The sequence below is a fragment of the Mercenaria mercenaria genome, chromosome 1 (assembly GCF_021730395.1).
Source record: "Mercenaria mercenaria strain notata chromosome 1, MADL_Memer_1, whole genome shotgun sequence".
Lineage (NCBI taxonomy): Eukaryota > Metazoa > Mollusca > Bivalvia > Venerida > Veneridae > Mercenaria > Mercenaria mercenaria.
In genome coordinates this window covers 49,657,275-49,669,703 of record NC_069361.1, presented here as the reverse complement: position 1 = coordinate 49,669,703, position 12,429 = coordinate 49,657,275, and the positions used below count along the sequence as shown (strand labels likewise).

Below are 12,429 nucleotides of genomic sequence, written 5' to 3'. Positions count from 1 at the left end.
TTATTTTTATATAAAATCTAATCAATTTATTATACTTAGTTTAAGCACACAACGTAAAATTTCCAGAGACCAACATGGATTTATCTTAACTACTACATTTTGAACAAAAACAAAGTGAAAATTGTTTTGAATACCACTGTGCCAGGTACGGTAATATTTAATTCCCAAACTCCCTGTATAGAGAAATGTTCCAATGATTTAATCTGGCAACTGAGACAACGCTTTCTTTAATTACACCCTGGGTGATAATCACTTCCATAACCACATACCGACAAATGTTCCAATAAGTTGATCAGGCACCTCAGTACATAGCGGCTTATCAGGAGGTTTCAAAACAAATACTCCCACCAAAAACAAATGTTTGCTCTTAATTAAAGTTACTGTGAACACTGATGAAAGGATTTCTGACAGCAAAACATGGAACAAAATGAGGAGTTCAACCACTTCATACTCTGTATAAAGAAGCTGTTGTGTTTCCATATTTCAATTTATTCAGTTAATCTTTAGCCTGCTGGCCAGGCATTTTATCTGCCTTTACTGTGTCTCTAAAAGTGTACTTGCTGCATACTGTCCACCATATTGGAATGAGGTGTTACAAACCAATAAGTGATCAATGAATCCGCTGGAAGCTTAAATTTTAAAATGGCAAAGTAGTTTTCACACTGTTATAATCAGTTACAGTGAATCAGTAATGTTCCAACTTTGTTAATTACCGTACTGGTTGGGAACCATTTTCCGGACACATTTTCATATTTCGGCCCCATTATTCCCTAAAAAAATATTTGACATCAATGAAGTTCATACTGTACAAACTTCAGCTCCTTCCGCATCCGATGTTGTAATCAGCATCGCGTTGTGACGTAAAATATGGGTTCCATGGGGCCTCAAATGAGGTCACTAAAATAAGTTATTTTCCCGTCAGGTAAACCAGTATCCGGACAAATATTTTGACGGTGTTTTGTTGTTAATTTGATATCAAAATAAGTAACTGAACTATTTCTTCACATTTCTTTATCATTCATCTCTTCAAAATTGCACATGAAACATAGCCCGACGTTCAATAGCAGCTACGAAAGCAAACCGAAGTTGACTGTAATAAACTCGGATTTCGTCTTATACGAATTCTTGATAATTCCAATTGATATAGAATAAAATTAGTGCAAAAATCGACAGCCCTGCATCTTACGTAACTTTTAGCGTGGAATTAAAAGTAGAACAAGTTATCAGCAGACAATCATTATGTAGTTTGATTATTTCTTCCCCACTTGATACCTCGGCATGTGTGAACTACTGCACATGCGCAAACTATCTTCATGCCCCGTTTAGACAGAAAGTTGTTTTGTAAACGCAGGTGAGTTATCATCAAAAACCCAAACATTATACAGCTGTATAAACTAGTGGTTTGTTGTAGACATGAAGAACAAACAACTAAATGATCTAGATGAAACAATTACATGAATAACAATGAAATAAAGCGGATATTACATGTCTCCGGAAACTGGTCCTGTCTGGAAAATTGTTCCCAACCAGTACAGGTATAATACCCTATTTTTCTTCCAGCAAATTCCATCAGGGAACGAACATTTATCTTTCCTCAAAATAATGTAACTTTCAATGCCAACACCTCACTGATAAGACAGTGCCGACAACCAGTTCTACCTCCACTGGTACTAGTTTATATCATATCAATATGGCGGACAGTATGCGGCGATGACACTTTGTTGACATGGTAAATGCAGATAAATGCAAGGGCATGAAATGCTGAAATGGCAAAATTCATAAAGTTAGTAATATGCATGATACTTATGCATAGAAATAAACTTCCCTAGCATAAGTACGTATTAATTGGCTAGAGAACCAATTCCGGATGAATAAGTTCGCTGTCTAGGGAACCAGTTCCGGTTCTCCAGTCACTGCCTCAATTTATTAGAGCAAGTAAGTCTGACCAGTATATTGTGACTTTTTTGGATTTTTTAATGTCTTCGTTTTCGTAGCAGTAAAATGCAGATACGGGGAAGGCTTAGAGGGATGACAAATATAAAATATCAGATCATAAAAGTCAACCCGATAAGCCAAATGAGTAAGGCTAGAGTTAGTTCTAACCTGATCCATGGTAATTTGTTTTTGAATGATGCAGATTTACTTGAAAATGAATTTAGTTGAAATGTCATTGGAGTCGGAATGTCTTCGAGATAGAACCAAAGAGCTATAAAAATAAATAGATCGGCAACTTGAAAGGCATATAGAGCAAATCTCGCCAACATCACGTGGGAACTGAATGAGATCTCGTTTTACCGGTGTATGAAACAGACAGCAGAAGGATAAAAATTTGTGTCGTGAATAACTTTCTATCAGATCGTTTGTTTATAAGAATAATGGTGTTTCTTTAATGTTATTAGTATTTCCTACACGGGGAAGGAATAAATTTATGATTGGAAGTCTGAGAAATCAACAGTTGTCGTTGAAAATTGGACCCTATTCGGTTTATTACTTGCCGGCCGTATCGCCAGTGTAATATGTAGATACTTTTACAAGCGTCTGTTAATTTGACCACGAGTGATCAAGTCAGCAATCGCTTCAATAAGATAATGTTCTGACATGAGCTTACAAGAGATTATCTCCTGTTGCCATTCTGTGTATTTCATACTTCTTTGGTAGAACCTGCCAAAGGAAACTCCCATCTAACTTCTAAGGTCGAATTGTCTAGACGGCATAAAGTCCACTCGTCCCCAATTTGGTCATTTCGTCACCCAAAATTGGTCATTTAGTCCCCCCTCATGATAAAATTTGGTCAACTCGTCCCCCTTTTGGTAATTTTGTCCCAATAAATATATGAGGCATTTTATCCTTTTTTATGATATCTTTGACTTTGAAAATTGGTATTAAAAAATCGTGAGTTTTGACGGAGTTATATTGGAAATGGTTAACTTTACATAATTTGGTTGGTTAGAATAACAAGAGGGCCATGATGGCCCTATATCGCTCACCTGTTATCATTGCACTTGAGGACAAGAAGGTCCTCAGAAAAAATATCTAAGTCCAAAGGCCAGGAACAACAAAGGGAAGAAATTAAACCAAAAAGAAAAAAAAAATTCTTACAAGGTACAGATATGTCAAAATACACCTAGAAATTGGAGGTACCATCCATGCTGTACCACAGAAAAGTGGTCTCAGGTTTTCCCTACGGCCAATAATAAAAAAGTTACTAAAAACAAGATATTTATAGTAACGTAAAAGGGAAGTAATTAAAAAAACAAAATGATTGTCAGTTAACAAAAGAAGGATCTGCCAAATAAATCTGTTGACATAAATGAAATTTCAGATCAGTATCTTCATTAGTTACGGAGATATACCCATTTTAATTTGAAATAAAGGGAGGTAATTTGACATAAAATCAGTCCATAGTTATCTACCCTCATTGGCTCAGTCCAACTAATGACAATAATGAAATTTCAAATAAGTCCTATAAGTACTTACTGATATAAATCCATTTTGATTACAATCAGGGGAGGTAATCAGATATAAAATAACTCTGGAACCTAGGAATGGATCTGATTTGTCATGGAATCCAAGATTTATTGTTGTTGAAGATATTTTGGAAGTTTGTATCAAATAAAACCATAAATGAAGTCTCTATATGGCTGCAAAAGCCAAAATAGCCAATTTTGGACCTTTAAGGGGCCATAACTCTGGAACCCATGAAGGAATCTGGCCAGTTCAAGAAATGAACCAAGATCTTGTGATGATACAAGTTTTGTGCAAGATTGGTTAAAATCAAATCATAAATGAAGTTGCTATTGTGCAGACAAGGTCAAAATAGCTAATTTTGGCCCTTTCAGGGGCCATAACTCTGGAATCCATTATGGGATCTGGCCGGTTCAAGAAAGGAACCGAGATCTTATGGTGGCACAAGTTTTGTGCAAGTTTGATTAAATTCAAATCATAAATGAAGCTGCTATTGTGCAGACAAGGTCAAAATAGCTAATTCTGGCCCTTTCAGGGGCCATAACTCTGGAACCCATAATGGAATCTGGCCAGTTCAAGAAAGGAACCAAGATCATATGGTGATACAAGTTGTGTACAAGTTTGGTTAAAATAAAATCATAAATGAAGCTGCTATTGTGCAGACAAGGTCAAAATAGCTAATTCTGGCCCTTTCAGGGGCCATAACTCTGGAACCCATAATGGAATCTGGCCAGTTCAAGAAAGGAACCAAGATCTTATGGTGATACAAGTTGTGTGCCAGTTTGGTAAAAATCAAATCATAAACTAGAGATGCTTTTGAGAAAAGCGCATGTCTCCCACAACTGCCCCTTAGATGATGAAAAATGTTAGTTTCCCTAGATGTTTTAGATGAGTGGATCCAATAGCACATTCTCTAATCAGCCCCTGTGTCTATTTTTAGAATGACCTGATAAAACCCAGGTTTATGGTTAAAGGATTCGGACAAACATTGAGAGAGATGTATGTTATTTACATAGACTCAATGAATTGTGTGATGGTTGTATGATGTTATAAACATTTTTTTTTCTGTTTAAGAACTGTAAATGGATTTCAGACATGTCTTAGAACTCTGTAGACTGAATTACAGAAAACATTTACTTTACTTGATGTTATTATTAAACTTGATGTTATTATTAACATGTAGTAAACTGTTTTCACACAAAATTAGATTATCTTATTCATGTTGAAATTTAGACTGACTATACTGAGAGCTATGACATTAGTTATAAGAAATAATAATTCAGGAAAACTTTAACGAAATCAAATCACATATTGTTCTGTATTATCATTCGTGAAGGTAAACAAAAAATGACACCAATAGGAAAATAAAACATCTGTTATTGAAGCCTTAGATTGAAATCTATATCAATCAAAAAGAAAATACATACATATGAAAGTTAGATAATGTGATCTGTCAGTATGAACCAGAGTGGGGAGATCATGAACAACTGTCTTACTTTGTAAAAAAAAATATTGTTTTGTTTAAACTAAAACATGAGTCTACTCAGTTGGACCAATCTAGATGTTGCGAGTTCGATCTCGGTGACAATTTGACTAAAAAAGTAAATCTGAAATAATTCGTTCTCGATCCAAATGTTGTGGGGAAGTTGTATGACAGTTTACATTGCTTCAGTTAATAGACTCATGATTCATAACCTAAATTGGCATAAAATGATAATAATGCCGCATCAAACAATAAAGAAAAACAAGAGGGCCATGATGGCCCTATATCGCTCACCTGTTATCATTGCACTTGAGGACAAGAAGGTCCTCAGAAAAAATATCGAAGTCCAAAGGACAGGAACAACAAAGTAAGAAATTTAACCAAACAGAAAAACATAATTCTTACAAGGTACAGATATGTCAAAATACACCTAAAAATTGGAGGTACCATCCATGTTGTACCACAGAAAAGTGGTCTCGGTTTTTCCCTATGGCCAATAATAAAAAAGTTACTAAAAATAAGCTATTTATAGTAACATAAAAGGGAAGTAATTAAAAAGCAAATGTATAAAAGAAGGATCTGCCAAATAAATCTGTTGACATAAATGAAATTTCAGATCAGTATCTTCATTAGTTACGGAGATATACCCATTTTAATTTGAAATAAAGGGAGGTAATTTGACATAGTTATCTCCCCTCATTGGCTCAGTCCAACTAATGACAATAATGAAATTTCAAATAAGTCCTATAAGTACCTACTGATATAAATCCATTTTGACTACAATCAGGGGAGGTAATCAGATATAAAATAACTCTGGAAACTACGACTGGATCTGATTTGTCATGATTTATTGTTGTTGAAGATATTTTGGAAGTCTGTATCAAATAAAACCATAAATTGCTATTGTGCAGACTACAATCAGAAAGGAACCAAGATCTTATGGTGATACAAGTTGTGTGCCAGTTTGGTAAAAATCAAATCATAAATAAAGCTGCTATTGTGCAGACAAGGTCAAAATAGCTGATTTTGGCCCTTTCAGGGGCCATAACTCTGGAACCCATAATGGGATCTGGCCAGTTCAAGAAAGGAACCGAGATCTTATGGTGATACAAGTTGTGTGCAAGTTTGGTTAAAATAAAATCATAAATGAAACCACTATCGTGCAGACAAGAAATTGTTGACGGACGAACGCACGGATGGACGGACGACGGACGAAGGGTGATCACAAAAGCTCACCTTGTCACTATGTGACAGGTGAGCTAAAAAACAAGTAGAATTTGTCAGAGCAAATTTTACAAATTTTAAATACGTAACAAAAATGAAACAATATTTTTTCTGTGTTTTTCACAATCATTCAAGATTATATAAATGATAATAATATGTGTAAAAGTTTCTAAATTCAAATTTAATTCATCAAAATCCTTTTGTATCTTTTGTCATTTTCCGTCTTAAACAAAATCAGTGATTGTTTCAGAATACCATCCATTTATTATCATCAACAAATATCATCTATTAACATTGTGGAAAATAATAGTTTAAAAGTTTGTCCAGCACCTTCACTCGGTACATTAATTAAGTAGCTTAAAATTGGCTATAAAATTACAACCCATTATACTATTGTATCTAAATCATGCAGATGTTCTTATTTCAACTGCCCTTTTTGCCAGTTGTTAAGACATTGTATGAGAATTTTCATTTTTTACTAAGAATATTAGAGAAAAATCTCATGTGTACATGATCAATTTTTACATGTACATTTCATTCATGAATGATTATTTAAAAAAGATATAAACAAAATTCACCAAATATTCAACCATCTCAGTTAATATGCATTTTAGTGCTTTAAATATAAACTAATTTTGCAACATTGGCCAGGTACATCATTTACTGTGAAATAAGAATGTACAAATGCAATCCTTACAGTAATTAACTCTATGTGCTATAGAATTCTGCTGTCCGAAAATCTCTGAGCCATGCATGTTTGTTACTAATAATAGGGATGACCGCATTGAGTGTGACGTAGTGATACCTGTAATCTGAAAATGTGCTATTAGATGGTCTGGATGAGTGCATCCAATCAGTAATTCAAGGGCCATAAATGAAAAGTGCCTGGGCGGATTTGGCTAGTTATCGAACTTGTGTAAGTTCTTATGGCCAAACACATTTTGTTCAAGTTTGGTGAAGATCGGATGAGAAATGTTCGACTTAGACAGCGGACAAGAGTAAACAGGCGGATTTTTTCGGTAATTCAAGGGCCGTAACTCTAAAATGCCTGGACCGATTTGGCTAGTTATCGAACTTGGCCGAGGTCTCATGGTCAAACACATTTTGTTCAAGTTTGGTGAAAATCGGATGAGAAATGTTCGACTTAGAGTGCGGACAAGAGTAAAAAGGCCGATTTTTCGATAATTCAAGGGCCGTAACTCTAAAATGCCTGGACCAATTTGGCTAGTTATCGAACTTGGCCGAGGTCTCATGGTCAAACACATTTTGTTCAAGTTTGATGAAGATCGGATGAGACATGCTCGATTAAGAGTGCGGACATGAGTAAAAAGGTCAATTTTTCGATAATTCAAGGGCCGTAACTCCAAAATGCCTGGACCGATTTGGCTAGTTATCGAACTTGGCCGAGGTCTCATGGTCAAACACATTTTGTTTAAGTTTGGTGAAGATTGGATGAGAAATATTCGAATTAGAGTGCGGACAAGAGTAAAAAGACCAATTTTTGGTAATTCAAGGGCCATAACTCCAAGATGCCTGGACCAATTTGGCTAGTTATCGAACTTGGCCGAGGTCTCATGGTCAAACACATTTTGTTCAAGTTTGATGAAGATCGGATGAGACATGCTCGATTAAGAGTGCGGACATGAGTAAAAAGGTCAATTTTTCGATAATTCAAGGGCCGTAACTCCAAAATGCCTGGACCGATTTGGCTAGTTATCGAACTTGGCCGAGGTCTCATGGTCAAACACATTTTGTTTAAGTTTGGTGAAGATTGGATGAGAAATATTCGAATTAGAGTGCGGACAAGAGTAAAAAGACCAATTTTTGGTAATTCAAGGGCCATAACTCCAAGATGCCTGGACCGATTTGGCTAGTTATCGAACCTGGCCGAGGTCTTATGGTCAAACACATTTTGTTCAAGTTTGGTGAAAATCGGATGAGAAATGTTCGACTTAGAGTGCGGACAAGCTTTGTGACAGACACACACACAGACACACAGACTGGAGTAAATCAATATGTCTCCCACACCACTGTGTGGTGGGAGACATAATAAAGCTGCAATTGTGCAGACAAGGTCAAAATAGCTAATTTTGGCCCTTTCAGGAGCCATAATTCTGAAACCTATAATGGGATCTAGCCAGTTCAAGAAAGGAACCGAGATCTTATGGTGATACAAGTTGTGTGCAAGTTTGGTTAAAATAAAATCATAAATGAAACCATTATCGTGCAGACAAGAAATTGTTGACGCATGGACGCACGAGACGGACTCACGGACGGACTGACGACGGATGACGGACGAAGGGTGATCACAAAGCTCACCTTGTCACTATGTGACAGGTGAGCTAATAAAAGAAATATACTGAAAATATAAGACAAATACAATGCCTTTAGTAATAAAAATATAATATAATAATTAACTTTTTAAGAATCATAGCAAGAAAAAGGAGAGCAATAAATTGGTATAACTGAATATTAATTAATGGATTAGTAATGGAAATTATACAATTAGATTTGTGGAGCGACTTGAGCGAAATAGTCGCTTTGTAGCTCCCCACTTCGCTCTAATCTAACATCAAAGCGAAATTCAAGTCGCCCGATTTTTTTATTGACACACCTTCAGTTATCCGCTATCGGCCTGTTGACACTTGGCTGGAATACACGAAAGCATAATTTAAGCTCCGCCGACTTCAGATTATGGAGAAGTGCAAAGGTGACACTTGTTTTGTAAACAAAGCAGTAGGGATTTATATTACATAAGCTTACACATTCTTTTTTGACCTTTAGAAAGTATCTTACCGTGACCAGGTCGAGTAATTTCCTCAAATCCACTTCATTTTACTCGTATTTTTCAAAACCCAAACTTTAGAAACATAATATTATCACTGTTACTTTCTGTGAATAAAATTACGTAACTGAAATTTAGCAGATTTTTGACACCTGCCATCAGAAACTGGGTTAAACCTGTTTGACAACAGTTTACTGTTTCTTTTAATGTGTGCCGACACCAGCATATCAAAGAGACACCAGCAGATCAAAGAAGACGTGTATTCTGTGTGATGTCATAGTGATGTCACTGCTATTGACATGTATTTAATTCATACTGTACACTTGTTATTTAAAGTGACTGACTTTGAGTGCAGCACTGGGAGATTGATTTATTTTTTGTTGATATGGAATTAACATTTTTAAAATTGTTTTCATATTTAAAGGGTTTTCTTGGTTTGGGCAATCATTGCAAGAGTGAAAAAAATCTTGAATTTGCAGTTTAAGCACATTAGATTCACAAGGTTTAAAATGATAAGAAAACAAAATCACTGACATTTTCAGTGAATTTGTTATTTACTTTAAATTAATAAACAAAGACAGGAAATAATAAAAATATTTCCCATTTTCCCTAAAATCTCGCCACTTCTCCCTAAAATCTCTCCACTTCTCCCTAATCTTAGCTGAGGGAGAAGTGACTTCTCCCTAAAATCTTAGCCTAGCTTAAGCCCTGCAGTGATGAGCATTGCCTCTGATACCATAAAATTTAAGCTTGTGGAGGAGTCTTCTATGGTCTACTACATCAAAAGCTTTACTAAAATCCATTATAGCGACATCAACCTGGCCTTCCTTTACAGACTTGACAAGATCATGAACAAAGCCCACAAGTTGGGTCTCACATGATCTACGTGCTCGAAAGCCATGCTGATTGTCAACTATAATATCATTTGCATCCAGATGATCAAGGGTGTTACTAACTACAATGTGTTCAAGTATTTTGCATGCAATGCATGTCAGTGACACTGGCCTATAGTTGCTAGGTTTAAACTTCTCCCCCTTTTTAAAGACAGGGGTGACATTTGCTTAGTCCTTTTAAGTTTCAGGTCTCGACTGCATTCACATAGAATTATACCAACCAAATATGATTTTGGCCATATAGGCTCCAGAAAAGTGAAGTTTTGGTTAAGAGAGCCAGCCAATCAAAAGGCGTTATTTCTCATGAGCCTTAAAATATGGATGCCTCGATGGTCAGTCAGCAATAATACAAATATTGATAACTTTTTGCCCACAGAATTCACAAAACAGGAATAAAATAAAGGGAGACATGCCATAGTTTATAACAACACTATTTATTGGTTTGATTTATCTATATTACTAATGAAATACATGTTACAGTACTAAACTTACACTGCTTAAGGGCGTCAAAACTAATGACTCTAGGATAAAATCGGTCTACCCGAGGTCTCATTATTTAGACTAGCGTATAGACTAGGGGTCGAAATGTCTATCATTCCACAAATTATTTCTTGCTATAAATCATAAAAAAAAAACCAATTATTAGCGCATACCTGCCTAAAATGTTTTGATACAGTACAATTCCAATACTGTTTTGAGAAGAAAAAAATCCGAGTTCACAGCTGATTTTCCTCACTTCCTGTGGGGCGAATTCGTTTCACTCAACCCTGACCCTGACGCCGGTCACGTGAACGGCAAGCCTACGTGAGCTACAAATATTTAATTTGATACACATAGATCTGCAAGTGCCTTGTTGAAATATGTTAAACTATTTCAAACCCTTTTAAAAGATTTCTTGGAACAAATAGTTCGAAATACATTAGAAGTGTATCATATAGACATTGTGCATTAATTGATTGTAGGTACCTAACTTTTCTCTATCGCTAGCTGTGAATGAAGTACTACTGAATTGCGTAGATCTATTTTTAGCATGAAATAGTTATATCCCACGAAGCCCGTATTGTACCGTTCCGGTTAGCGGACGGTTGGAATATAACAAGCCTTCTAACAGTCTGCTCTAGGGTAACTGTGGTACTAGGGGGAACTTTGAGAGAGGGGAACATATGTTATGGAAGGCCAGTTTGTCATGCTAAATGCCATACAGTATGCTAGTTAGTGCAAAAATGCTATTTGCTAAATGCTTATTGTCAAATATTGTGAAATGTTTAAACATAGAGAAATTATTTTACAGAAATATTTTTTTTATCCAATTCAGAGAATGCATATAGTTATTTAATTAATCCACCATTTTTGGTTTTTGTTGCCATAGAAACAAAATGGCTGCTGTTTTGATTAAATATGAAATTTCTCATTTTAAAGCCGATTTTGAATGTTTTCCCTTTTTTAAATGTTTTAAGGAATCCAAGCAGACGGAATTAACAGAAGAACAACATTGCCGTTCCCTTTAAAAGTAACAGTTATTAGTTTAAAGATCTATACAAATATGTATAATTACCCCATAATTTAAATTAAAGAATTTGCCGAATAACTTTATCATTTGGCAGTTTGACATTAGGCATTTGGCACTTAGCATAAATATAATTATATTTATGTCATATGTGGCACATAGCATTTAGAAAGCCGAATTTAGCATTAAATATTTTCCATTTTGCATTTTACAATATAGCAGGTCTTCCATAATGTTGTGCCGCCCAAATATTAAACTGGCTCAAAAATCTTTAGTTTCACTTGGAAAATAGGTCAATACAGGTATAACTGGGGACTGACCATAACCATGTGGATATAAGGTCGTGGACTCCAAATCACTTGCCTCTCAACGCTGTTGTCCATCGGTTTCAACATTTTACTTAATCATCTTCCTATCTGAAAGTACTGATCATACTTGGTCGGTATACTATCCTCGCATGTTTAAAAGTGTCAGTGTTCAAATGGTTCTATCATGGTTCTATGAAATTAAACTGCATTTAGAGACTACCAGTAGTTGAAATAAAAAAAGAATTTAACAACTTCCTCTCATGACCCTCTCAATGAAACTTCACCAAATTTAGTCTGTAGCATTCTTGAGTATGTCTTTCTTAAATATTTTCAAATGCTCACTCTTGACTGGACCAATTAGGGACCGACAGAGATATAAATAGAACAAAACTTTAAATGATTTTTTTTTCTCATGGACCGCTTGACTGATGTTCACCAAACTTGGTCAGAAGCATCCTAGTATGTGCCTTTTTCAATTTTGTTCAGACTGTTCCATTTGACCGAGGGGTAACCAATGCAAAAAAAAAAAAATAAATAAAAAAAAATAAAAAACTTGAAACATACTTTTTGTCAGGAACCTCCAGTTGGATGTTCATCAAAATAAATCAGAGGTATCCTTGTATGTTCCTCTCTCAATTTTGTTCTTTAAAATGGTTTCACTTATTTGCATTTTGGTGATACCAGAAATAAAGTAGCACTTCTTTTCATGAACGGCTTATAATGGATGTTCGTGGCCGAGTGGTTAAGGTCACTTGCCCCTCATC

The 12,429-nt window shown here is 35.4% G+C and overlaps 1 protein-coding gene across 1 annotated transcript in view; it reads right to left on the bottom strand.

The window, feature by feature from the left end:
* The window catches only part of LOC123522866 (uncharacterized), a 46,345-nt gene extending 35,718 nt beyond the window's left edge, over window positions 1–10,627 (bottom strand). Inside the window, exon 1 of the mRNA XM_053546491.1 lies at window positions 10,504–10,627. The gene's annotated coding sequence lies outside the window, so the exon portion shown is untranslated. The remainder of the gene's footprint in view (window positions 1–10,503) is intronic.
* Window positions 10,628–12,429: the final 1,802 nt, after the last annotated feature.